Source organism: Oryctolagus cuniculus, chromosome 8, assembly GCF_964237555.1.
Source record: "Oryctolagus cuniculus chromosome 8, mOryCun1.1, whole genome shotgun sequence".
Taxonomy (NCBI): domain Eukaryota; kingdom Metazoa; phylum Chordata; class Mammalia; order Lagomorpha; family Leporidae; genus Oryctolagus; species Oryctolagus cuniculus.
Window position 1 is genome coordinate 53,268,839 of NC_091439.1, and position 25,252 is coordinate 53,294,090.

Genomic DNA, 25,252 nt, shown 5'->3' on the forward strand with positions numbered 1-25,252 from the left:
ATGGCCACAATGGCCGGAGCTGCGCCGATCCAAAGCCAGGAGCCAGGAGCTTCTTCTGGGTCTCCCACACGGGTGCAGGGGCCCAAGCACTTGGGCCATCTTCTACTGCTTTCCCAAGCCATAGCAGAGAGCTGGATCAGAAGAGGGGCAGCTGGGACTAGAACCGGCACCCATATGGGATGCCGGTGCTTCAGGTCAGGGCGTTAACCTGCTGTGCCACAGCGCCGGCCCCCTGCAAAATTCTTTTTCAGACTGGATAGTATCTTATGTGAAGAAAAATAATTGGGGCTGCTGTTGCAACACAGAAGGTTAAGCCACTGTCTGGACACCAGCATCCCATATGACACTGGTTCGAGTCCCACCTGCTCCACTTCTAATCCAGCTCCTTGTTAATGTGCCTGGGAAAGCTGTGCAAGATGGCCCAATTGTCACCCATGTGGGAGACCTGGATGGAATGCCAGGCTCCTGGCTTTGGCCTGGCCTTGCTTCAGCCATTGTAGCCATTTGGGGAGTGAACCAGTAGATGGAAGATCTCTCTGTCTCTCTCTCCCTTTCTCTTGGTAACTCTTCCTTTTAGATAACTAAATGAATCTTAAACATTTTAAAAACTTTTCTCCAGAGAATTGTGGTAAAGAGTAAATGAGAATACGTATAGACATCAATAAATAAGCCTGACACAAGCAATTAATTAACTAATCATCATTATTTATTGCCAACTTATAGGAAATAATATTTCATTGTGTTTTGAAGTAAGCTTTCAATTTTGGAATAATTTTAATTTTATATCAAAGTTCTCAAAATAGTATAGAGTTCTCATATACCTTTCATGTAGTTTCCTTTTTTTAATTTTGGATGTAGAACTACAAAAATTTTGGGGTGGGTAAAGATTTATTTATTTATTTGAAAGGCATAGTTAGAGGGAGAGGCAGAATCAGAGAGAGAGAGAGAGAGCGAGAGAGAGAGAGAGAGAGAGAAATCTGACCATTGATTCACTCCCCAAATGGCCAGTATACCCAAGATTAGGCCCAGTGGAAGCCAGGAGCCTGGAACTCCAACTGGATCTTCCACGTGAGTCCTTGGGCCTAACTCCCCTGATTTCCCAGGGCATTAGCAGGGAGTTGGGCTGGGCATGGAGCAGATGGCACTCATGTGAGATGCTTGGCAGCATTGCAGATGGCAGCTTAACCTGCTGCACCACAACACTGGCCTCATCATTTTTATATTATGCTTAACTCCTACCAACTGCCGGTGTCTAAAACATCCGAATTACAGAGCAACTTAAAGTTGCATCTGGTCTTAATAGGAGAAAGCAGTTTCAGGTTTGTTGTGGACATAGAGATTGGTGCCAAGATGCAACATTTACTATCCATTCTTCAAATTTAGTTATTTGGAATTATAGTCATAAACATTCTCTTCATTCCAGAATGAAATGTTTACTTTCCCACATTTTTCTTTTGAAATTTTTTATCATTCTGTTTTATTTATGTATGGTTTTAGGTAAGAGAACCATTATTTTTCCCAAAAGAGTGTCATGTTTATAATACCATTTATTAAGTGACTCATTTTTCTCAGTGAATATTAAATATTGCAGTAACCACCAGTTAATATGGTGTTTATTTACTCACAATTAATCCTTACAATAAGTTCAAGAATTCTTTTTTTACAAAAAAGATTTATTTATTTATTTGAAAAGCAGAGTAACAGAGAGGGAGAGTGTGGGAGGAAGGTGCAAGGACAAAGGGGAGAGAGAGAGAGAGATTGATCTTCCACCTGCTGGTTTACTCTCTAATTGGCTGAAATAGTCTGGGGTGGGCCAGGCTGGGGCCAGGGCCCAGGAACTCCATCTAGGTCTACCACATGGATACTGGGCCCCAAGTATTTGGGCCCTATTCCGCTGCTCCCAGAAGTATTAGCAGGAAGCTGTGCCAGAAACAGAGTAATCAGAACAGGAATCTCTGCTCTGATATGGCATGCCAGCGTTGCAAGTGGCGCCTAACCCTCTGTGCCACAATGCCTGTCCCAAAGTTCTAGAATTCTGGAAAGAGGATATAGAGACAAAAACAAAATATTCCAAAAAGAATCAGAAATTTACATGCTTTGAATTCATAATAAGAAGCTATTTTACTTCTATGTCTATAAAGAAACATACGATTTCAATCTTCTTATAATAAAAGTCTAATTTTCAAAATATATGCTTTCCACTGTTATAGAAGTGGAACATTTGCTCATATTCAATCTTCACAATTCTCTTTTGCCAGTAATTACTCTAAGGTATTGAAAACAATAGTTTCAGGATGATTTGTTCAAATTGCAGCTCCTGGAGATGCGATTTGTTTATCTTGAAAACCTGAACTAATTTAAAGCAGATAACTTATTTACTTTCAGTTCCTCATCTATCTTAGATTTCAAAGTCCACTTAAAAATATAGTTCTACCACCTTAGTAGGATGATCATTATATTATTCAGAAAAGTTAAGATAAAGGTATTCTTCAAAAATGTCATCTAAAATAGAATTAAAGATATTTATTTTTTGTAAAAATTTCTGGAAAATGTTAATATTCACTTTTCAAGAACTTTTTTGCATGGGTTTGAAAAACTTTGCATCAAAATAAACTTATCTTTTAGTTCCATTTACAAAAAATTAAAATATATTGCATATATGTATATAAATATATATATATTTGTACATGTATATATAGTGTATATTTATATATTGCATATATTATATATGTATATATTGTACTTGTATATATGTATGCTTATAGTTATATCCTCCACTAACTGGGCTTATTCCTTCTTCCCCATACATTTTTCTCTTTTCTAGGTTGAAACAGAGTGTAGAACCAATGACCTACCAAATAAAGTAACCAAATAACAATGTCTCCTACTCCTCATTTCACAACTGCTATTTTTGTTATTGTTAACATTTTATAAATTTTAACATTTTTTAAAAAAATAGTTTTATGTGAGGTTTAGCTCTTCTACTCTTTAGTATTCAAGAGGGTCATATCCTATGCTTTCTCTTCCCACTCCTGTTCACAAAAACTCTTATACATATAGATAAATTGCTTTAGCTGTCTCTCATATCATTTACATTTTTCTTTTAGACTCGTATCAAATTGTTTTTGACTTATGTCTTCCTTAACCATTTATTGTTTCAGAATTTCTGTTTTTTTCTACCTTTCAGTCAACTTCCGAATATGCTATTTTTGGAGAGTAGGCACATGTTTTTCTCTAGTCAGCATCATTTTATTGGATAATTCCTGAGATGAGAATCCCTCTGCCAACATTCTTGTCAGTTTCATGCCTCTCTCCTGTTCTTCAGTATATGTTTCTTCATTCTCCAACTGTCTCTGTAGTACTCATTTTGTGTTTAGTATATGCTAGGAGATACACAAATGCATCAGATATGAAACCTTCCTGAACTCTTACAGTCTACAAATATAGGTACATAAATAAATAGGATTAAATTTTACAATATGTGGTTATTTTCACCTGGTCTTTATGAACCATTATTAGCATTCTGATGGGTTTAGAGATTATTGCAGCCTGTGCTAAAGATGACATCTTAATTGGGCTGTGATGTGCTTGGACACAGAAAAGGGGAATTGCACTCCAGATCCAAGAAGCAGTAAAAGAAAATAAGAGTGTGAAAATGAATCCTTGATTTAGAAGTTTCTTCATTTTGGTTGGATTGTAAGATGCATAAAAAGAGATAGAAATAAAACCATCTGCAAAGACATGTTGGGATTAGATGGAGGGTTAAACTAAGAATATTGAGTTTTGTTTTGATGATAATGGAGAAACACTGAAGGCTTTTATTGTGGTGACAAAATCAGAAGTCAAATCTGCTGGCAGAAACCAAGATGGATTAGCAAATGGAGATTGCAGGATAGGAAGAGTTAAAAAATTCTTTTGCAGAGACAGAAACTGGTAGACTCCTGGTTTTAGGTCAGTTTGTTTAGGATAGGTGGTGATGAGGCTCAGAAATAAAGAAGTGGTCATGGGCTGTGGAGTTGGAGATGGAACCAAGAGATTCAAGAGTTACAGGCAGGGCCAGCACTGTGGTATAGCAGGTGAGGCTGCCAGGGCCTGTTGATGCTGGTATTCATTTGGGCACCTGCTTGAGTTCTGGCTGCTTCACTTCCAATTCAGCTCCCTGCTAATGCACCCAGGAACACAGAAGAACATGGCTCAAGTGCCTGGGCCCCTGCAACCATGTGGGAGACCCAGAGGCAGCTCCTGTCTTTGGTGTGGCCCAACCATGGCTGTTGCAGCCATTTGCAGAGTGAACCAGCAGATGGAAGATCTGTCTCTCCTCTGTCTCTGTTACTCTGACTTTCCAAAACAAACAGACAAAAAGAACAGTATGGGCAGAGAATTGTCAACAAAGCTGATATGTAGCTAATGTACAACATAATGGGCCCACTGCCTTTATGGCGTTGGAACAGTGATGCAGGAATCCAGTTTCTCCAAAACACATAAGTTCTCTCCTGCAATTCATTGGGTACACTGACTTCTCTCAAGTTTCTGGACCATCACAGTCCAAACCTAAATGAGGATCTGCTGCAGCACAGAAGGTTCATGCAACCGACTGGTTAGTGCCTGTTCAGAATTGCTTATTAACATGTTTGAATATCAAACTTGACATGTATGGATTTAGTAAAATTATATTCAAAATACCATTTCTCCATTCTTGTCTCCTTTGACTTTGGAAACTCTAAACAAACAAAGCAAAGCAAGCAGGCAATTATCAGGGGTTCTGCCCTGAGCAGAGTGAGACTTCCAGATGATATCCAGGAGGCTGACATTTTCAGTCACCAACGATCATGTTCATGTGCCAGCTCTGTAATTTGGATTGGAAAAATATTTATTGTATTTTGTGTCTAGTTAGCTTTGCTAACAACTTTAGCAGCTAAGCCATCAAATTTAAATTTTGTGTTTCCCTTTAATGTCATTTTGAATTTGAATAGAAATTTCTAGAAGAAAAATACTATATAATTTATTATAGATTAATTATTTAATTTATTACATTATTTGTTGCTAACTTTATTATTTTTATTATTAATTATTACCTGGAGATACTCCTGCCAGATGGACTAAATAAAATACTAAAACCTTATTTCTTCTTTTAAAATTTAAGTTTTATTAATAGAAACAGAACAGATTTCATGTATTTCATAGACACAATTCTAAGATGATGATACTTTCCTTCCTCCCTCTTTCCCCTCTCAATCCCCTTCTTGCCTTTACTTTTTCCCTTTGATTTTTTTAAAAAATGTAATTTCTTTTTTTTTTTTTTTTTGACAGGCAGAGTGGACAGTGAGAGAGAGTTCTTGGTTCTGTTGTGGCAGTTCATTGGGAGTCTTTGTGTTCTCATATTATATTGTGTATTAAATTTGGAAGTCTGTAATTGAGTACGGAACTTTGATTCTTGCATTTTTCCGTGAAGCTCAAATGTAACACTGACTTGTTACGAATACAAGAGTTACTTTTTCGATAAGAACCCAGAAGCACAGGCAATAAAAGCAAAAATAGACAAATGGGATTCATTAAGTTAAGAAGCTTTTGTGGGGCCGGTGCTGTGGTGCAGGTTAATCCTCCACCTGTGGCACCGTCATCCCATATGAGTGACTGTTCTAGTCCTGGCTGCTCCTCTTCCCATCTAGCTCTCTGCTATGACCTGGGAAAGCAGTGGAAGATGGCCCAAGTCCTTGGGCCCCAGCACCCGAATGGGAGACCTGGAAGAAGCTCCTGGCTCCTGGCTTTGGATTAGCACAGCTTCGGCTATTGTTGCCAATTGGGGAGTGAACCAGCGAATGGAAGACCTCTCTCTCTGTCCTCTCTCTGTGTAACTCTGACTTTCAAATACATAAATAAATCTTAAAAAAAAAAAAAAAAGAAAAGAAATAGAGTGGGACTCAGACCCAGGCAACTCCAATATGGGATGCAGAAGTCCCAAGTGACATCTTAAGCTCTGCACCAAACACTCACCCATCTCTATGCTTTCTTTTCATTCCATTGGTTGATCTGCTTTTATGCCAGTATCATGCTGTTCTGATTACAATATCTTCATAATACATTTTGCATTAGGTTAAGCCTCCAGAAATCTGAAAATAAGAGTGACTTAAAATCATTTTCATGAGATTGGGTTAAGTAGTAGGGTAAAATTTTTCATGTCAATAAAAACACAATTGATAAGCATGTACAAAATTGAAATTGTAGGGAAGAAATTTGAGGTAGTTAAAATTTTATTGCCCTCTATTAAAGTAATATAAATTATATTGAAATTAAAAAATAATATAACCAACTTATGTGAGAGAAATGTAAATATACCAATTAATCTTTTTGTGTATAACTGATTTCCATGAAAATAAAATGAAAGTAATTTAACTAGAAAGAGATGTATTATTAGAAGAAAAATAAGAAAAATACTCAATATCAAGACTTCTTTCAAATGTATTTATCAGAATAAAATCCTTTAATTTTCAATCTTAAGCTGTTAGTTCATGGAATGAATATGAGTTGAATATTGCTCATTTGCCAGGAACAATTTTAGACACTATAAGTAGAATAATAAAAATACAAAACCCTCTAATAAATAAATATCAATGAATACAAACATATAATAACAATTCTGTCAAATGGTGATAAATGTCATGGAGAAAGTGAAAGCCGGGGAAGAAGACTGAAGAATAACCTTGTCAAATGTACAGAGCAGGAAGATGGCACGGATACTGAAATTCAAAGCTGGCTGGTGATCATGCTGTTTTTTTGCTCACATGTTCACACATGCCAAGTTAAGATGTGTGACCAGGAAACCAACAGGACCAGGAGACATAAAGGCCATTTGCCTGTGGGACATGGGGCTTTGTGATTTCACAGTGATTATGTCACTACCAGGGTCAGTTTGGATTGTGTCTAGATCAACTGGACTACAATGTATTAAAGCCATTTATTTTCTTGTAATGGAGGGATTTATAAGTTTTTTAGTCCATGAGTTCTTAGGTGAAGGACTTAAGTGATACTGTTGAAAGCAAATACTTGAAGAGGCAGTATGAAAGAGTGAGATTAATATGTACAGTCATCAATCAGAAAAAAAAGGGAAAAAAGTAAGCAGAGGCATGGATAACTCTTAGTAAGAGGCATAATTTGGTTGATGTTTGCATCTACCTAGGACTAACTTCCTATTTATGGAGGCAACAGCTTTTCTGTGACCATTGTCAATTTGAAGAGACTGATTTAGTTATTTCAGAGAACATGGAGATAATGTCACAAATGTGCATGGTTGGGGAAGTATTTAATCCAGTAGATATATTGCACATTAAATAGAGCAACAGAAAAAAGTAACAGATTTAAAAGATAAGATGAGATTCTAACCAGAGGTGGATGCTGAGTCATGGAAAGTAGAGTGGAATATGCTAAAAATTTCTATGGCAGGGATAGTTTGGAAATTGATATTATTTTAAGGAAGATGCAATTTATATTCTTCTTCAAGACAGAATGCATTGGTTAATTAAAGGAAAAAAAAATTAGAAAGTAATATCCTAGAGGCCGGCACTGTGGTGTAGTGGGTAAAGCCACTGCCTGTGGTGCCAGAATCCCATATGGGCACCAGTTCGAGTCTCAGCTGCTCCACTTCCAATCCAGCTCTCTGCTATGGTGTGGGAAAGCAGTAGAAGATGGCCCAAGTTCATGAGCCCCTGCACCAAGACTCGGAAGAAGCTCCTGGCTTCTGGCTTCAGATCAACACAGCTCCGGCCAATCAGGGAGTGAACCAGTGGATGGAAAACCAGTCTCTTTCCCTCTCTCTCTGCCTCTCCTTCGCTCTCTGTGTAGCTCAGAGAGAAATCTTAAAAAAAAAAAAACAAGATAGTAATATCCTAGAAAAGTTGTATCTCACAGCAAGTTGTTGACCAAATGCTAAACATCTTAGTGGCCAGGATTAGTGACAATCATAGTAACAAGAAGTCTCACTGGGTCTGGGTTCCCTCCTGATGAGTTTTCTTGGCACAAGAACTCCTATATGATTGGTGGGCAGCCTATATGCACAAGAGCCAGTGTGGGAAAAAGAAACTATTTTGAGTAGAATCCAGAGATATTTAAAGTGTTTTTATAAAATCAACATTTGCAATGTCTTTTTTTTTGTTTTGGTACAAACAACCTTATTGATTTTCCTCCAATACACACACCATTGCTGTGCAAAGTTAGTTTTCTTTTCTTTTTTACTTTAAAATGGAAAAAATTTCATGTATTTCATGTATTTCATATGTACAGTTTTAAGAGCATAATGATACTTCCCATCGTACCCTCTCTCACTCCCTCCTAATTATTTTCACATTTTTCTTTTTTACAGTGACATACTTTCAATTTTCTTTATAATCACAACCTTAACCCCCCACTAAATAAATAATTCAGCAAGTAGTAAATAGAAAAACCACTGTTCCTCAAGAGTAGAGACAAGGGTTATAAGCTATAATCAAATCTCAAAATGTCAATTTTGCTCATTATGTTGCATTTTTTGTACTCTGTATATTAGTTACCACAAATCAGGGAAAGCATGATATTTTTCTTTTTGGGATTAGCTTATTTCACTAAGCATAATGGTCTCTGGTCGCAATGATTTTGTTGCAAAAGACAGGATTTCATTTCGTTTATGGCTGAGTAGTATTCCATCGTGTCTATATACCACAGTTTCTTTATCTAATCATCAGTTGATGGACATCTGGGTTGATTCCATATCTTAGCTATTGTGAGTTGAGTTGCTATAAACAACTGACTTTTTTAAATGCCTTAATACCTTTAAAAATTTCAGAAATTAGAAAACATCAGATTATAATAATATACTTTTAGAAAATAAATGCTCACTAAGATACTTAGGAATCTGGGCTGTTTAGAATTTCATTATGTGATATTATAAGCTTTTGCCTGCAAAAGAACTTTTTATTTCATAATATTTGTCATTATCATACTCTTTAAAAAAACATTTCTATTGCAAATCAAGCAACAATTTATCATCTAAACTATTTCTAAATCTACTTAATTGAAATAAAATTTGCATGAACTGTTTTTATCTTGCAGTCAATAGCTGTAGGTATACATTTTACTTAGAAAACAATGAGAATGAAATCAATTGCTTGGTTTAGGCAATTTGTTACTACAACTGTGTGATAAGTAAACTCATGCCACACATTTCTCCTCAACCCATTTGTTCAGGGGAACAGTGGTCTCCAAAGGGATCACCCACATATGATCATCTGGGAAGAGAGAAGACAAGTTCATAAATTCCATGTTGATTTTCATCTAAAATGTGAAAAACTAACATTAGTAATATATAGTATATATTCTGACGCGGTGACGCCCTGTGCCTGATCTTTATATGCACTGCCTGGGTGTTCTCAAGGTGAGTGGTGTTTTGAAAGTATGATAGGCTCATTTACTCTAGCTGATTGTGAAGTACTGTGGTTTATACGCTACAAGGTGCCATTGATTTTGTTACGATAAAACCGAGAGTTTTAAGTACCATGTCCTTAGAATTGTGTGTTATGGCCATGAAAACTTTTTGTGTAATTCAGAGATGAATGGCTTTCCTCATGAATTGTCAAAGATGAGTTATACATATTTTGTTTAAATGAAAATTAAAGTGGACCAATTTTCCTTGCTGTTTCTGTGATATCAAGCAGGTGAGACTATGCTACTTAATGAGAATTACCAAAATATTATACAAGACACAGTAAATGACTTGAACAGTACTTGAGAAATGAGGTGCTGCTCACAAAAAAAAAAAAATCACAAATTTTGAGAAAGTATTTGAAATTTTGATTAGGACCATCCTCAATCATTGCGTGATTTTGTTGTCAAAATGTTTATCACCTACAAAACCTCCAGAATTTTAAATTTTATACCCAAGAGGGACAGAAACAAATCACAATCTGACTTTTGTAGAACTGTGAGTAAATGATAGATAGGGTTTGTGTCCCTCCTCAGCTTGCTGGCCTGTGGTGTGGTGGGCTCATTGTAGTTGCCTTTGTCACTAATGTATCTTCTCTCTCCTCTCCCTTTCTCTCTCTCTCTCTCTTTAAGATACCATACAATAATGATCAAAACAATATAGAGAAGCTACCTTGTATAACGCATTAATGCTTTATTTATGGTGTAATCTTGCAACTCAGAATGCTAAGCACATAGGCATAGCAAATGTCGAATGCAAAAATGAAAGTTTGGCTGGGAGCCCATCATCTGACCCCAAGACATCTCTCTATCTTGCATTTTGGTTAGAAGAAAAATTGTTTTCATGTTTCCTCTGAGTGCCTCACTCAGTCAGTTAGCTTGCAACTCTGACCTCAACTTCAGGTAGCTTTATTACACTTTAGGGCTCTGTTGAACTGTAAAAGAGCATTAGCACCGAGAATAGAGGATTGATTTCCAAAATTTAGGAATATTAGTGACTAAGATGATTTCAAGTCCTCTAAGGAGATCAATCCCTATGAAGCCTGGTAATACACAATTCATTGATGCTCTGTTATGGAAATTTCTCCAGGAAAAATAACATGGTCACCACCCATCTGAAATCCTCAAGCATTTTATTTTCATGTTTTCAAATGCCTTTACAAAACAGCTTTTGAGGTCTAAGTCTTCTTTGGAATATGGGAAATCTTCAAAGAGTTCATGGAAAATGTATATATGAAAAATATGCATGGATTTCAAACACTTTTTACACCAAAATAAACATGTTTTAATTCTATTTTTCATAAACTTTTGGAACCTCTCTCATACAATCACCTGTCCATTGGACAGAACGTGTTTTTGCTTATGTAATTATGTATTTATATTGTCCCAGTGAAACAGCGGCACAATATAATGACTATGAAGCCAAAGTTGTTAAAGAACTCAAATTATGGATTCTGTAGTCAAACTTCTGGGTTCTAAATCCTGCCTCTACCACTTCATTGGAAGCCGAGGAGCCAGGACTGGAACCCGAGCACTGTGATATGTGATACAAGACTTCCGTGGGGCAAGCTAACCACTGCATCAAATGCCTGTCTTTGTGTTGAGCGTTATATGGAACCACTGCAGTTTTCCACTTGAAATTTTTAAAAATTTACAACTTCAAAAATTGTTCTCTCCTATACCACATGTGAATTATCGTAGTGTGCGTCTTGCTGAATGTTACAAGTTCTAAGTATAAAGGATTTAAAATGCCCAGTGACTGGCAAGGAGCAGACACCAACATCCCTCCTATTGTAGTTAGCATTATGGGTAGCATCAGGTAGTGTCAGTAATTTGTAATTTGTTAAAAATCTCAATTGCCTTTTTTTTTTTGTTAAACCAATTATTTTTGTGGAGATCTTTCTAAAATACATCCTTTCTTCTCTGTTTTCTTTGTCTCAAATAAAAACTGCCTGATCTTTGGGAAGCAGGGTCGCTTATAGTCCTCAACTATTGTGCATTTAAAATAATGCAAGTAGATAGAAGGTGTCTTGATTTCTTCTTTTATTGACTAAATGCCAAGAAAAGAATTCGTTCTATAACCAAGAAAGTGTTAAATACCAATTCTAAAAAATATTTCTGGGTCCTCTGTGAATTATATAGACAATAAGTACCATGGGATTGCTACTGAGTGATTAAGGAAGGTTTCATACATGGGATTTCAGATGGACTTGGAAAAATGGCCTTGTTTTTACTAATCCTCGATGAAATGAGTCCATTTGCACTGCAGGCTCAGGCTATTTCAGGAGAATGGCCCGTGTAGTCACCTGGGATAAGCCTGGCGTGCCAGAGTAAGCAGACTAGGAGAGCTGCCTAACAGCACCCAGCACACCCTGTGCGTTCACAGCTGATTTGGGGCATTTGATAGGGTAGTTCAGGTGCTTGTCTTAAGAACCAAACTTCCCCTCCAAAAAAGCAAATCCTTCCAATTCTTCCATTTCAGAGGGCAGTTTTGTGACTGGAGAAGGAAGAGGCGAACTAATGAAATAAAGAACATTTATTAGTGATTCAGATATGTCAAACAAACTTTATGATTACTAATTTGCAGGATGATGTCTCAGTGCTCTGCTTTTCAGAGTATAATTTGAAGAGGACCTTCAGTTCAAGAGTGAACAGATGTTCAGATGATTCTGCCTTGTTAAAAAAAATTGCTTTGCAAGGAGCAAAAATAGAGGAGTTAAACCAAAATTGCATGTACCAAATAATATTCACAAATAATTCAGTGACTACGAAAAGATCAAAAATAACAAAAGAGGCCGGTGCCCCAGCTCACTAGGCTAATCCTCCACCTGCGGCACCAGCATGCTGGGTTCTAGTCCCTGTTGGGGCGCCGGATTCTGTCCCGGTTGCTCCTCTTCCAGTTCAGCTCTCTGCTGTGGCCCAGGAGTGCAGTGGAGGATGGCCCAGGTCCTTGGGCCCTGCACCCGCATGGGAGACCAGGATAAGTACCTGGCTTTGGATTGGCTCAGTGTGCCAGCCGATATGCACCGGCCGTGGTGGCGGCCACTTGGGGGGTGAACCAATGGAAAAAGGAAGACCTTTCTCTGTCTCTCTCTCCACTGTCTAACTGCCCGTCAGAAAAAAAAAAAAAAAGAAAAAGAAAAAGAAAAGAAAAGAAGAAAGGAGAGATCAGTGGAAGACCCAAGAGGAGGGAGAAACAAACTGTTTACTTTCCATTGTATGCATGTGTAGCCAAACAGTTCTGTCCTTGGATGACGGGGGCCAGTATGTGAGCGTTATTAGAACCTATGGAGTTTTTGGAGAAACTCTAAAAACAACTTTTCTAAATTCAGGTTGACTATAAGAGGATTTAACTGTGTCTGTATCTAAAAGGTTTTCAAGGATATGAGGATTTTAGAGCACTTGAAATAATCCCTGCAGAGCAGGCAAGAAAATAATATCTTTAGTAGATCTTAATCAGGTAAAGCTCAACTTACAGTATTTATACTAAAATTATTTGCTTAGCAAAATTAAGCAATACTTCATGAAGGAAGTCTTATTTATGGAACTTTTTTCAAGGATCAGTGTACCATTAATCTCAGCATTTAAAAGCTAAGGTAAGATGCTTACACTGTTTCAGAATGTCATTGTGTGGTTTTAGTTTCTGTCTCACATATACTTTCTGTCTGGCTCTCTCTCTGGACTTCATCCCTTCTCTGGCGGTGTGAATGGAGAGTTAAGAGCTTGGTTGTGGAGTCAGGTAAATCTAGAGTCACATTTAACCCTCCTCTCCTACAGGTATCTTTTGTGCAGTGACTTAGAGCTTCCTCAAGCTTCAGTTTCCTGATGAGGAGGCTGAGAATATTAACACATCCCTCACTGCTTAGTGAAAATTCAGTGTGATAGTGTATGTAAGATGCTTACCGCTGTAGATGATACACAGATGTTAGGGAACAGTATGTTTTTAGTTCTCCAAGTTGGATTTTTTATGATGATTATGTTAACAGTTTAGAATACATAGCTGTTATGCCAGCAAATTTATAGTTTTTTTTTTTCTTACTTTCCATCTAGCAGATTGGTAAGATTTGTTGTTAGTTGTTAATGGTATTCTCTATGTACAGATAAGAAAATGGGCCTTAGAGGCGACTTTTAAAAATGTTTATTTATTCATTTCTTAAAATTTTATTTAAAAGGCAGAGAGAGATCTTCCATTTTTCCGGTTCACTCCTCAAATCGCTGCAACAGCCAGGTCTGGGTCAGGCCAAAGCCAGGAACCAGGAACTCTCTCCTAGTCTCCCATACAGGTGGTAGAGGCCCAAGGACTTGAGCCATCTTCAACCACCAGTGATCCAGCAGGGAGCTGGATCAGAAGCAGAAAAGCCAGAACTTGATCCCAGGCACTCCAGATATGGGATATGGGTGTCTCAAGCAGCGGCCCGTTGCACCCCAACACCTGCCCTCAGCCTCAGAGATTTTTTATGTCATTACAACTAACTGAGAAAACTGAGTTTGGAATCAGACCATCTGTTTGAAGTACAAAGTGATTCGTGTGGGGAACGAAAATGAACAGCGTGGTTTTCACTTTTTAAAATGATGACTTTTTGTCAGGCCATGTCTCTGGTTCTGCGATCCTGCGGCTGAACCCTCGAGTCCTCACCTGACAGTGGCCAGGTAAACACGGGTGTGTGGGGCGGGCAAGGAGGCCAGCATGCTGGGGGAGAGCAGTGCACACTTGCTACTACTGTCTTACCTTAAGGAATGAGAGCACATGCTCTTGTTACTGTCCTACTTTTAGGAATGGAACTTTTTATTGTTGCCTACATAGTTCATAGAGCACACAGACATGGTATATAAATATAATTTAACAGAGCTATCCAGTTCTTCTGAGCTAAACAAATGTCTATAGGGATTTAGTCAGCTTAGAAAGCAAGGCTAGAATACTTTCAACCTCATTTATATCCTTGAAGAAAACTGTAGGATGAAGTATTTCACTTGGCTTTCATTTCTACTGGTAGGAAAAAAAAATAAAAAATGAACAACTGAGAAGTATTTTTCAGGTCCTAAGGCATAACCACAGAAAAGAAAAAACAGTTTTATGAAACGTTCTTCGTTTTAACCATCTATAAAGGAATGATCTGAACTATAGATTCCTGGAAGTTTCAAATTAGATGACAGCATCATTCATCTTTCCAGAATCAATCAATCAGGGCCTGAAGCTCTAAACTCCTTGGAAGAATGATGCTATATTACTTTTGGTTGAGTATTTCCAAACTGAGAACAAGATTGGAAGTCATGCTCCTCTGCAAGAAAAATTAAAATGCCGTTTTCTGCTATTTCAAGAGCACGATGTCATCTATCTCTTGTTTTTTCCTGCATCTGCCTTAAGTATTTTTTTACTATTTTTGTAAAAAGTGGGATGAACTCTTCACTGCTTTTATTTATCAGTTTGGAAATGAGCTAATTCCCTAGCATCCTTCCAAAGTGACCAATACATACTACTTTAAACAATCAATGTATTGCAATTATTATCTTTATGAATACAATATTCTACCATCTTTGGTCAGAGGATAACTCTTTTGACTTGATCCACTGAACATGCCTTTAATATTTTTGAGTTTTCTTACGTAGCAGGCTCATATACACGTTTCCGGCTTCAGGACAGGAATATGCCGTTTTTTTTTTCAAATATCCTATTTCTTTATAGCAGGCAACTATTTTTAGAGACTACAATCTTGATGTTAGAGAAAGCAGATGTTTAAAATTCTTGGCCTATGCCTTGGGGCACAGAGGGTTAAGTCACCATTTGGGATGCCTACATCCCTTAGTGGAGTGTCTGGCATCTGGTCCTGCCCCTGCTTCTGATCCAGCTTCCTGCTAATGTGCACTCTGAGAGACAGCAGATGATGGTTCATGTGCTTGGGTCCCTGCCGCCCCATAAGAAACCCTGGTTTGATTCCATACTCCTGGCTTTGGCATGACCTGGGACTCACTGCTGCAGGCATTTGGAGAGTAAACCAGCAAACAGATTCTTCTCTTTGTCTCTCCCTCTTTCTCTACCATTTTACCCTTTAAATAAGTAATTAAATACATAAAACTTAAAAAAAATTGTTACTGTCATTGATTATATTCCAGAGCTATTTAGCAAATCAGAGCCATTTAGACCAGTGGTTTTTAATCATCTCTTCCCCTTAATTTTTTAATTTATTTACTCTAGAGGCAAGGAGAGAGAGAGGGTGAGAGAGGGTGCAAAAGAGATAGCTAGAGACCGCCTATCTGCTATTTCACTCTCCAGATGTCTGCAGTGGCCGGGGACTGTGCGTGGACTGGGCCAGTGCCAAAGCCAGGAGTTGGGAATGAAATCCGGGTCTCTCAAATGGGTATCAGTAACCTCATTACTTTAGTTCTGCCTTTCAGGGTTTACATCGGCAGGAAGCTGGAGTCAGGAGCCTGAACTGAGATTCAAACCCAGGTACTCAGACATAGTTCAGGTTAAATGCACGATCTGAATTTTCAACATTTTTTTCTTATTTATACTTGCAAATAACCTAGTCACATGAACACTCTCATTACAGGTATGTGTACTCATTTATGTGCTATATTCAAGTATTATATAGCAATGTACTTTATAAAAAGTCGAAGATGGAAATAGTGTATTGTGCTATTGATGGAGGATGGTGTGGATGTACTTTGCAGTCCATGGACTACTGACCCAGGCTATGAAGGTCCAATATTACATGTTACAGTTTGTGGAATATTTTAATCCTCTCCCTTTTTACTGTTGGTAGACAATTTACTCATGTATTTTGAAAATCAAATCAAGATTTAGTGGTGAACTATTATTTGTTTGATAAAATTGGGAAGTTTGAGCTTTAGAAAAAGCAAATTCTTAATGTTGCCTTATAATGCTTTCTTGTGACTCAGATTCATTTTAACTCCTTGGTCTGGCTGTGGATTTAGCTATTTGACCCAAGTACATGCTGGCAAATAATGAATAAGAAGCCATATCTGCTAGTTTGTTTGTTTAATACCACTAAATATATCAATAGAATATGCTAGTATTTACATTCAGCTGAAGTCAATGGTTTTTATAGTTCTGGGAGTTTAACAAAATTGTACTTTATTAAAATTAGATTTTGTGTTTTTGGTATACCTAATTTTCAATTATTATGAATGGAAGTTCTATAAAAAACAGTGCTTGGAACATTAACATAATAATAATAGTAATAGCAAAGTAATAATATCAAACTAATCCTATTACCTGGGTGTGCTATAGAATATAAGGTGAATAAAAAACATTTTCCATTAGATTTTCACACTGTTGTCTTAGTTCAGAATAGCATATTCTCAATTTTGCTACTGTATTATTAAAAAATTTGGTTTATATAGTTTAGTTTGAAAGATGCATGCTCTTTTATGTCGAATATAAAAATAGTTATTATGGTGAAGAACCATCCTTGCTGTATATTTTTAAATTTTTATTTATTTATCTTTACTTATTTTCAAGGCAGAGTGTGTGTGTGTGTGTGTGTGTGTGTGAGAGAGAGAGAGAGAGACAGAAAGGGAAAGAGAGAGAGAAAGATGGAGAAACTTTCATTCACTAGCTCACCCCCTGTATTTCATAACAGCCAGGGTTGGACCAGGCCAAGGTCATGTGCCAGGAATTGCATCTACTTCTCTCACGTGGGTGGCAGAAACCCAAATACTTGAACCATGGTTGTTGCCTCTCAGGGTAGGAATTAGCAGGAAACTAGACTTGGAAGCGGAACTGACTCAAACCCAGGGAGTCCTAATGGGCCAAGCATCCTCTTAACCACTTATCAAATGTATACCCCCTTGCTGAATTTCAAATTAAAATGGTTGGGTTATTATTCTTCTAATAAGCAACACTTATATTTTGTTTCGTTATGCTTTGTACTTATTTTTTTATTTTTTACAAATATTTTATTATTTATTTTATTTGAGAGGTAGAGTTACAGACAGTGAGAGGCAGAGACAGAGAGAAAGGTCTTCCTTCCGTTGGTTCACTCCCCAAATGACTGCAATGGCCAGAGCTGCACCGATCCAAAGCCAGGAGCCAGGAGCTTCTTCTGGATCTCCCACATGGGTACAGGGGCACATGCGCTTGGGCCATCTTCCACTGCTTTCCCAAGCCATAGTGAAGAGCTGGACTGGACGAGGAGGAGCCGGGACTAGAACCGGTGCCCATATGGAATGCTGGTGCCCATCAACAGTCAGGGTGAGGGCTGATCAAGTTACCATTTCTCATAGTGTTCATTTCACTTTAACAGGTTTCCTTTTTGGTGCTCAGTTAGTTGTCACCTATCAAGGAGAACAAGTGGTATTTGTCCCTTTGGGATTGGCTTATTTCACTCAACATAATGTTTTCCAAATTCCTAACAGGGATCACTTTTCAGTTAAAATTTAAACACCAAGAATAATTGTGTGTTAATTACAGAGTTCAACCAATGGTACTAGAACAAAAACAAAATACTAAAATGGATAAAGTATTGCATTGTACATCAACTGTCAGGACAAGAGCTGATCAAGTCACTGTTTCTCATAGTGTCCATTTCACTTCAACAAGTTTCCCTTTTGGTGCTCAGTTAGTTGTCGCCAATCAGGGAGAACATACGATATTTGTCCCTTTGGGACTGGCTTAATTCACTCAGCATGATGTTTTCCAAATTCCTCCATCTTGTTGCAAATGACTGGGTTTCGTTGTTTTTGACTGCTGTATAGTATTCTATAGAGTACATGTCCCATAATTTCTTTATCCAGTCTACTGTTGATGGGCATTTGGGTTGGTTCCAGGTCTTAGCTATTGTGAATTGAGCTGCAATAAACATTAATGTGCAGACTGCTTTTTCGTTTGCCAATTTAATTTCCTTTGGGTAAATTCCAAGGAGTGGGATGGCTGGGTCGAACGGTAGGGTTATATTCAGGTTTCTGAGGAATCTCCAGACTGACTTCCATAGTGGCTTTACCAGTTTGCATTCCCACCAACAGTGGGTTAGTGTCCCTTTTTCCCCACATCCTCTCCAGCATCTATTGTTGGTAGATTTCTGACTGTGAGCCATTCTAACCGGGGTGAGGTGAAACCTCATTGTGGTTTTGATTTGCATTTCCCTGATTGCTAGTGATCTTGAACATTTTTTCACGTGTCTGTTGGCCATTTGGATTTCCTCTTTTGAAAAATGTCTATTGAGGTCCTTGGCCCATCTCTTAAGTGGGTTGTTTGTTTTGATCTTGTGGAGTTTCTTGATTTCTTTGTAGATTCTGGTTATCAACCCTTTATCAGTTGCATATTTTGCAAATATATTTTCCCATTCTGTCGGTTGTCTCTTCACTTTCCTGACTGTTTCTTTTGCAGTAAAGAAACTTCTCAATTTGATGCAATCCCAAATGTTAATTTTGGCTGTGCTTCTGGGGTGTTTTCCAAGAAGTCATTGCCAGTACCTATATCTTGCAGGGTTTTTCCAATGCTCTCTAATAATTTGATGGTGTCAGGTTGTAGATTTAAGTCTTTAATCCATGTTGAGTGGATTTTTGTGTAAGGTGAAAGGTAGGGGTCTTGCTTCATGATTCTGCATGTGGAAATCCAATTTTCCCAGCACCATTTATTGAATAGACTGTCCTTACTCCAGGGATTGGTTTTGGACCCTTGATCAAATATGAGTTGACTGTAGATGTTTGGATTGATTTCTGGTGTTTCAATTCTGTTCCATTGGTCTATCCATCTGTTTCTGTACCAGTACCATGCTGTTTTGATTACAACTGCCCTGTAGTATTAGCATTTTTTTTGTTTGTTCTACTTAATACTTTTGGTTGAATACTGTAATCAATACACAATTCTTCTTAAGTGATGAAACTTAACTGAAAAGTGATCGCTGTTAAATGTAAGAGTGGGAATAAGAGAGGGAAGAGAGGTGCAATTTGGGACATGCTCAAGCTGACTTACCTCAAACAGTAGAGTTAGAAACATACCAGGGGATTCCAATTCAATCCCATCGAGGTGGCATGTACCAATGCCATCTCACTAGTCCCAGTGATCAATTTCTGTTCACAATTGATCATAATGATAGGACTAAGAACCAAAGGGATCACAGAAACAAGAATGGTGTCTGCAAATACTAGCTGATAGAATCAAAAAGGGAGAGAATGATCCAACATGGGAAGTGAGATACACAGCAGACCCATAGAATGGCAGATGTCCTAAGCAGCACGCTGGCCTCATAATCAGCCCTTAAGGAATTCGGATCTGGCTGAAATGCCCATGAGAGTATTTCAGGCATGGAAAGCCAAGACACTCTGGGGGAAAAAAAAAAACCTAACTGAAGGATCTCCATGAGTGAGATCCCAGTGGAAAGAATGGGTCATCAAAGAAGGAGGTGCCTTTCTCTGAAGGGAGGAGAGAACTTCCACTTTGACCATGGCCTTGTCTAAAAATGATCAGAGTCAGTGAACTCAGGGGGCTTCCATGGCCTTGGCGGCTCATGACGGGAGCCTAGGGTGATTACTGATGCCATAAACAAGAGTGTCAATTTGTTAAGTCAACAACAGGAGTCACTGTGCACTTACTCCTCATGTAGGATCTCTGTCCTTAGTGTGCTGTACATTGAGATTTAGTGCTATAACTAGTACTCAAACAGTATTTTACACTTTGTGTTTCTGTGTGGGAGCAAACTGTTGAAATCTTTACTTAATGTATGCTAAACTGATCTTCTGTATATAAAGAGAATCGAAAATGAATCTTGATGTGAATGGAAGGGGAGAGGGAGTGGATAAGGGGAGGGTTGCGGGTTGGAGGGACGTTATTGGGGGGAAGCCATTGTAATCCATATTCTGTACTTTGGAAATTTATATTCATTAAATAAAAGTTTAAAAAAAAAAAAGGAATGCTGGTGCCGCAGGCGTTGGATTAACCTACTGCGCCATGGCGCCAGGCCCTAGTTATGCCATGTCCTTTAAAGTAGATAAACTGCAAAGAACTAAATAATAAATGTTTCATATTAGCTTTGTGGGCCATCTGGTCATTGCAACTACTAACCTCCATGGGTGGAACATGAGATCAGCCTTGGACAATAAGTGAATGAATGCCTTTCACTGTGATCAAATTAAGCTTTGCTTATAGACACTGCAATTTAAGTTTTACGTAGCATTCACTGCCTCAAATATATTTATTTTGTTAATTTCCCTTCCCAATTAATTAAAAATGCAAAAATCATTGTGAGCTCACAGGCCACAGATAAACAGGCAGCGGGTTGGATTTGACCTGTGAAACGTAGTTTGCTGTAGCTTTATGTAGTCCACAGTACACTGTGCTGAGCTCAATTTTGTATTTGATTGTTTATTTAGGGGAAGCAAGAAAAGCTGCAATTTTAAGTCCTTACAATAGAAGAGATTGTCCTAGTGGAGACCACTTCACAGACAAGTTCAAATGTCTACAGCTGTTAAGCAGGGAGTATAGAATTCGATATCCTCCTAACCTGAGGTATAGTATTAATCTTTCCTTCATAATTTCTTTATCATAAAGGGGATCTTTTTACTCTACTTACATCTCTACTTACATGCATTAAGTGAGTTAAAAAGATTAGAATAATGCATGGAAATCAATTGAGATGATCAACAAGGCTATCTTTTTTTTTTTTTTTTTTGCATAGGCAGGAAATAAACTTATACCGATCACTTCCTGAAATTTACAGTAACAATGAACAATTTAATGCACTTTGATTTTAGATTACTTTGTCTAATCTGCCCCTGAAAACAGTTTTTGAGGCTGATGTGATTATTATTCCATTTGAGAGGAGGAAATTAGGAAATTTTTTTTTTTTTTAAAAAGGAGAGTGAATAAAGAGATTGAAACCAGGACTTAAACTGCTTATTTTGTGTTTCAAATTTTAGTCTTGTTGCCATAATAAATGTGTATATATGTAAGTGTGAGTATGTGGGTCCACGTACAAAGGCATGTATGAGGGTACTATAAAGTGTTTTCAGCAAAATGGAATTAAAAGATAAGTTTAGAGACTGCTGTTGTTGTGTAGCTGGTAAAGCCACTGCTTTGATGCCAGCACTCCACATGGGCACTGCTTTGTGCCCTGGCTGCTCCACTTCCAGTCCAGTTCCCTGCTAATGGCCTGAGAAAGTAATGCAAGATGGCCCAAGTGCTTGGGCCCCTGCTACTCGTGTGGGAAACCTGGAGGAATATCCTGGCTCCTGGCTTTGGCTTGGCTCAGCACTAGCCGCTGTGGCCATTTGTAGAGTGAACCAGTGGAGGGAAGATCTCTTGCTCTGTCTTCCTCTCTCTGTAACTCTGACTTCAAGCAAACAAATAAAATTACAAAAAAATGATGTCTAGTATTGTGCAAAATTATTTTGAAACTCATGTATAATTAAGCCAGGAGTTTAATTTGGGTCTCTCACATGGGTGGCAGGGCCCTAAAACTTCGACCAGCTTCTGCTGCTTCCTCAGGCCATTAGCATGGTGCTGGATCATAAGTGGAGCATCTGGGACAAGAACTGGCACCCACACGGGATGCTGATGTAGCAGGTGGCAGCTTTACCTGCTGCGCTATGATGCTGTACCCCATGTATAATTTCTTTGTAATATGTATTTTCCATAAACACCTTAAAGACCCTCATATACATGTTTGTAGATAATGCATATATTTAAACTAAGCTAAACATGAATATGATTTTTACTTATTTGGAATCAGAAAACATTGCAGAGAATTTATTATATAAACATGAAATATGCAATTTAGGATAGTTCTTTTCTCAGGAGTTTTAATAATTCAGAATCTTAAGCTAATATTTAGGCTCTCATAGATGCTAAAGCTATAATCCTCCAAGTTTACTTTTTAAAAAGGAAAACTATTTTTTTTTTCTCAGTTGTTATTCTACTTTAGAAGATATGTATCTGGAGAATACTACAGGAAAGTTGAGATAAAGACAATCAGAGCACATGAAAAGAAAATCATGAAAGTTCAGAAAAAATACTGAATTCCTTCCTAGAGGAATTCAACCAAAACACATTGGAAAAGGATTTATTAAGACCTACTTTCTAACATTAACTTGATTTAAAGGAAATTAATTATGCTGAACTCTGTATTCTTATGCGATTCAACGGCAACCTTACCAGGTATCCTTTTGGCAACATTTTTCAAGTTGTGCCTCATTCATAGACACAGGTTATGAAATCAATGTGATGAATGTGGTCAGCTTAAAAATGATACAATCAGGGCAGGCGCTGTGACGTAGCGGGTAAAGCCGCTGCCTGTAGTGCCAGCATCCCATATGGGTGCTGGTTCAAGTCCCGGCTGCTCCTCTTCCGATGCAGCTCTCTGCTATGGTCTAGGAAAGCAGTATAAGATGGCCCAAGTCCTTGGGCCCCTGCACCCATGTGGGAGTCCTGGAAGAAGCTCGTGGCTCCTGGCTTTGGGTCAGCACAGCTCTGTCTTTTGCAGCTATCTGGGGATTGAACCAGCAGATGGAAAACCTCTCTCTCTCTCTCTCTCTCTCTCTCTCTCTCGTTTGCTCTCTCTCTGTCTCTGCCTCTCTTTAACTCTGTCTTTCAAATAAATATATAAATCACTTAAAAATATACAATCACACAATGAAAGCACACTGTGCTAAGTAAGCGTAAGTATTAGTTCACAAAACTAACTTTAGTTGTGAAAATTCGGTTGTGTTTCTGGGAATATGCTTCTGCGGTTTGATGTAAACTGAACCTCATTCTGCCAATGGGGCCTAATCCCTCGGAAGCCCATACTTGATGGTGCCAGTAACTGACTTGCAGTTCCCTGCATGCCATTTGTTGTCTCAGTTCAACCTCAGGGCTCCAGTCCCAATTACTAGAGCACAATTGTTTTAAAATGCCTTTGCTTTCTTTTGTCATTTATTTAGCTGTGCTGAAGAAGAGAATTCCAGACTCTGAAGTTTGGGCAGAGTTATTTTAATGATCCTCTATGAGAATATGGGCAGATGCTTAGGCGAGTCATGCAGAGCAACACAGAAAATAGAGAAAGACAGACAGAAACACACCCAGATATGCAAAGTAAGAAGCTAGTTTACAAATAACACAGCTCAGGACTTCTCCCCTACTGGAAGGGTTCATAGATTAGGAACAGGAAAAAAAGCCCATGTTTGCTAAATTAATAATCTTAATTAAATATAATTTTTAATAGGCAATTAATTTATTCTCATGTGAGACTTATTTGAAGATATCTAGCTGTCGGTAACAAAACTAGAAATGTAAGCCAGTGTAGTTTTGAAAATTTATTTTGCTCAGATAAAGAAAAAATCAAATTGCTACCATCCTTTATTAGCATCTTTTCAAATTACAAAATTTGATTTTATTTAAAATTAACTATGTTGTTCTTCTTCCTTATTTTCACATTTCAACAAACACTGAAGGAAACTTGAATTTCGTTTGATAACCAATACTCCAAATTTCTTTCCAACACTGTGGAAAGGGTGTGTCTGCCAGTCTGCCAGTCTGTCTGTCCTTGTTGATTTCTGTTCAAAAGAGGAAACACAAGACCTTGGGAACAGGGGAAAATGGTAAATTAAAGTTGTACAATACTGGATTTCCGGCCTCTGAGGGAAAGGGCTGTTCTGTAGTAGATTAGCATTGAAGTGAGAAGCCTACAGTCACTGAAACCCATGGTGATGGATGGCTGATTTGCTGTGGGCTCAGTTGTACCATTCTGTTTTCCAGATGGCTGCCTAAGTATTTCCCAGTGCCTCTGCCTTTTTTGACCATGGCTTCATTGACATGTTAGACTCTTAAAACCAGATAAATCACGAAAGGTAACTCAACAGTCTCATTTATGACATTTATTGTCTCATTATCTCATCTATAAATTCACCTGTCATTACAATGGTCATATTTAAGGTAATTACCTCAACAATTAGAAAACATTTTTTCCTTAATCAGTTTTATAATTATCTTGATTACTACTTTTATATATACTAAAGAAAATAGATTAGGAATTAGGTAATCTTGATTTTTTAAAATATTAAATCATTCGAAACATTTTCTCTGGTCTGCCTTCTTTCTTCACTCAGTTATCTAAGGAGTCAATACTTTTAACAGATTTTTAGAAATTTCTCTTTTACTCTTTAACTTGGAAGACTTGATTTTATGACAAATTTATAAAAGAAAGAATTTCACCTTCAGTTCTTACTGTTAAAAACAGTGCATAAAACACTCTAAGTTCTTTATGTATCTGAGTTCTTTGGAAAACTGATGAGGGAGGCTTATGTGACTAATGTTATCACTTGTATAATGCTCTTGAACTACATGTGGATTTCATAAAACTGTGTAGTTGCCTAAGAAGGACAACACTGTCCTTGCCAATTTTATTTGGATGTGTTGATGGATGCCCACTGAATTCTGTTGATGTGTTAAAAATATCCTTTTCCCAGCACACACTGCCTCACTGGATCATCCATGAGATGATCCACATCTCTTTCCAGGTCCTTCAGAGAACTGTACAGATTGTAACTGGAAGAGCTAAGGTTTAAAGCCCAGGAATGTTCTTGACACAGATGCTTCAATTGGACTGTCACTCCCAGAAAATCCTGCCCTAGACGACCATCAGTTGTTCAAAACCTAGTGCAGTCACTGGTAAATTGCCACTGTCATGCTGTTCTTGCAACATTGGCTCCACCATAAGTGATGTGTTGGGGAGAAGGCCCTGGGAAGCAAACCATAGACACATTTGACCTTTAAGCTCCAAAATGACTCTTATCACATAGTGTATCTTAATTTAAATCCAAATGGAATCAATTGCAGATCACATTTCCTTCCCTTTTATAATCA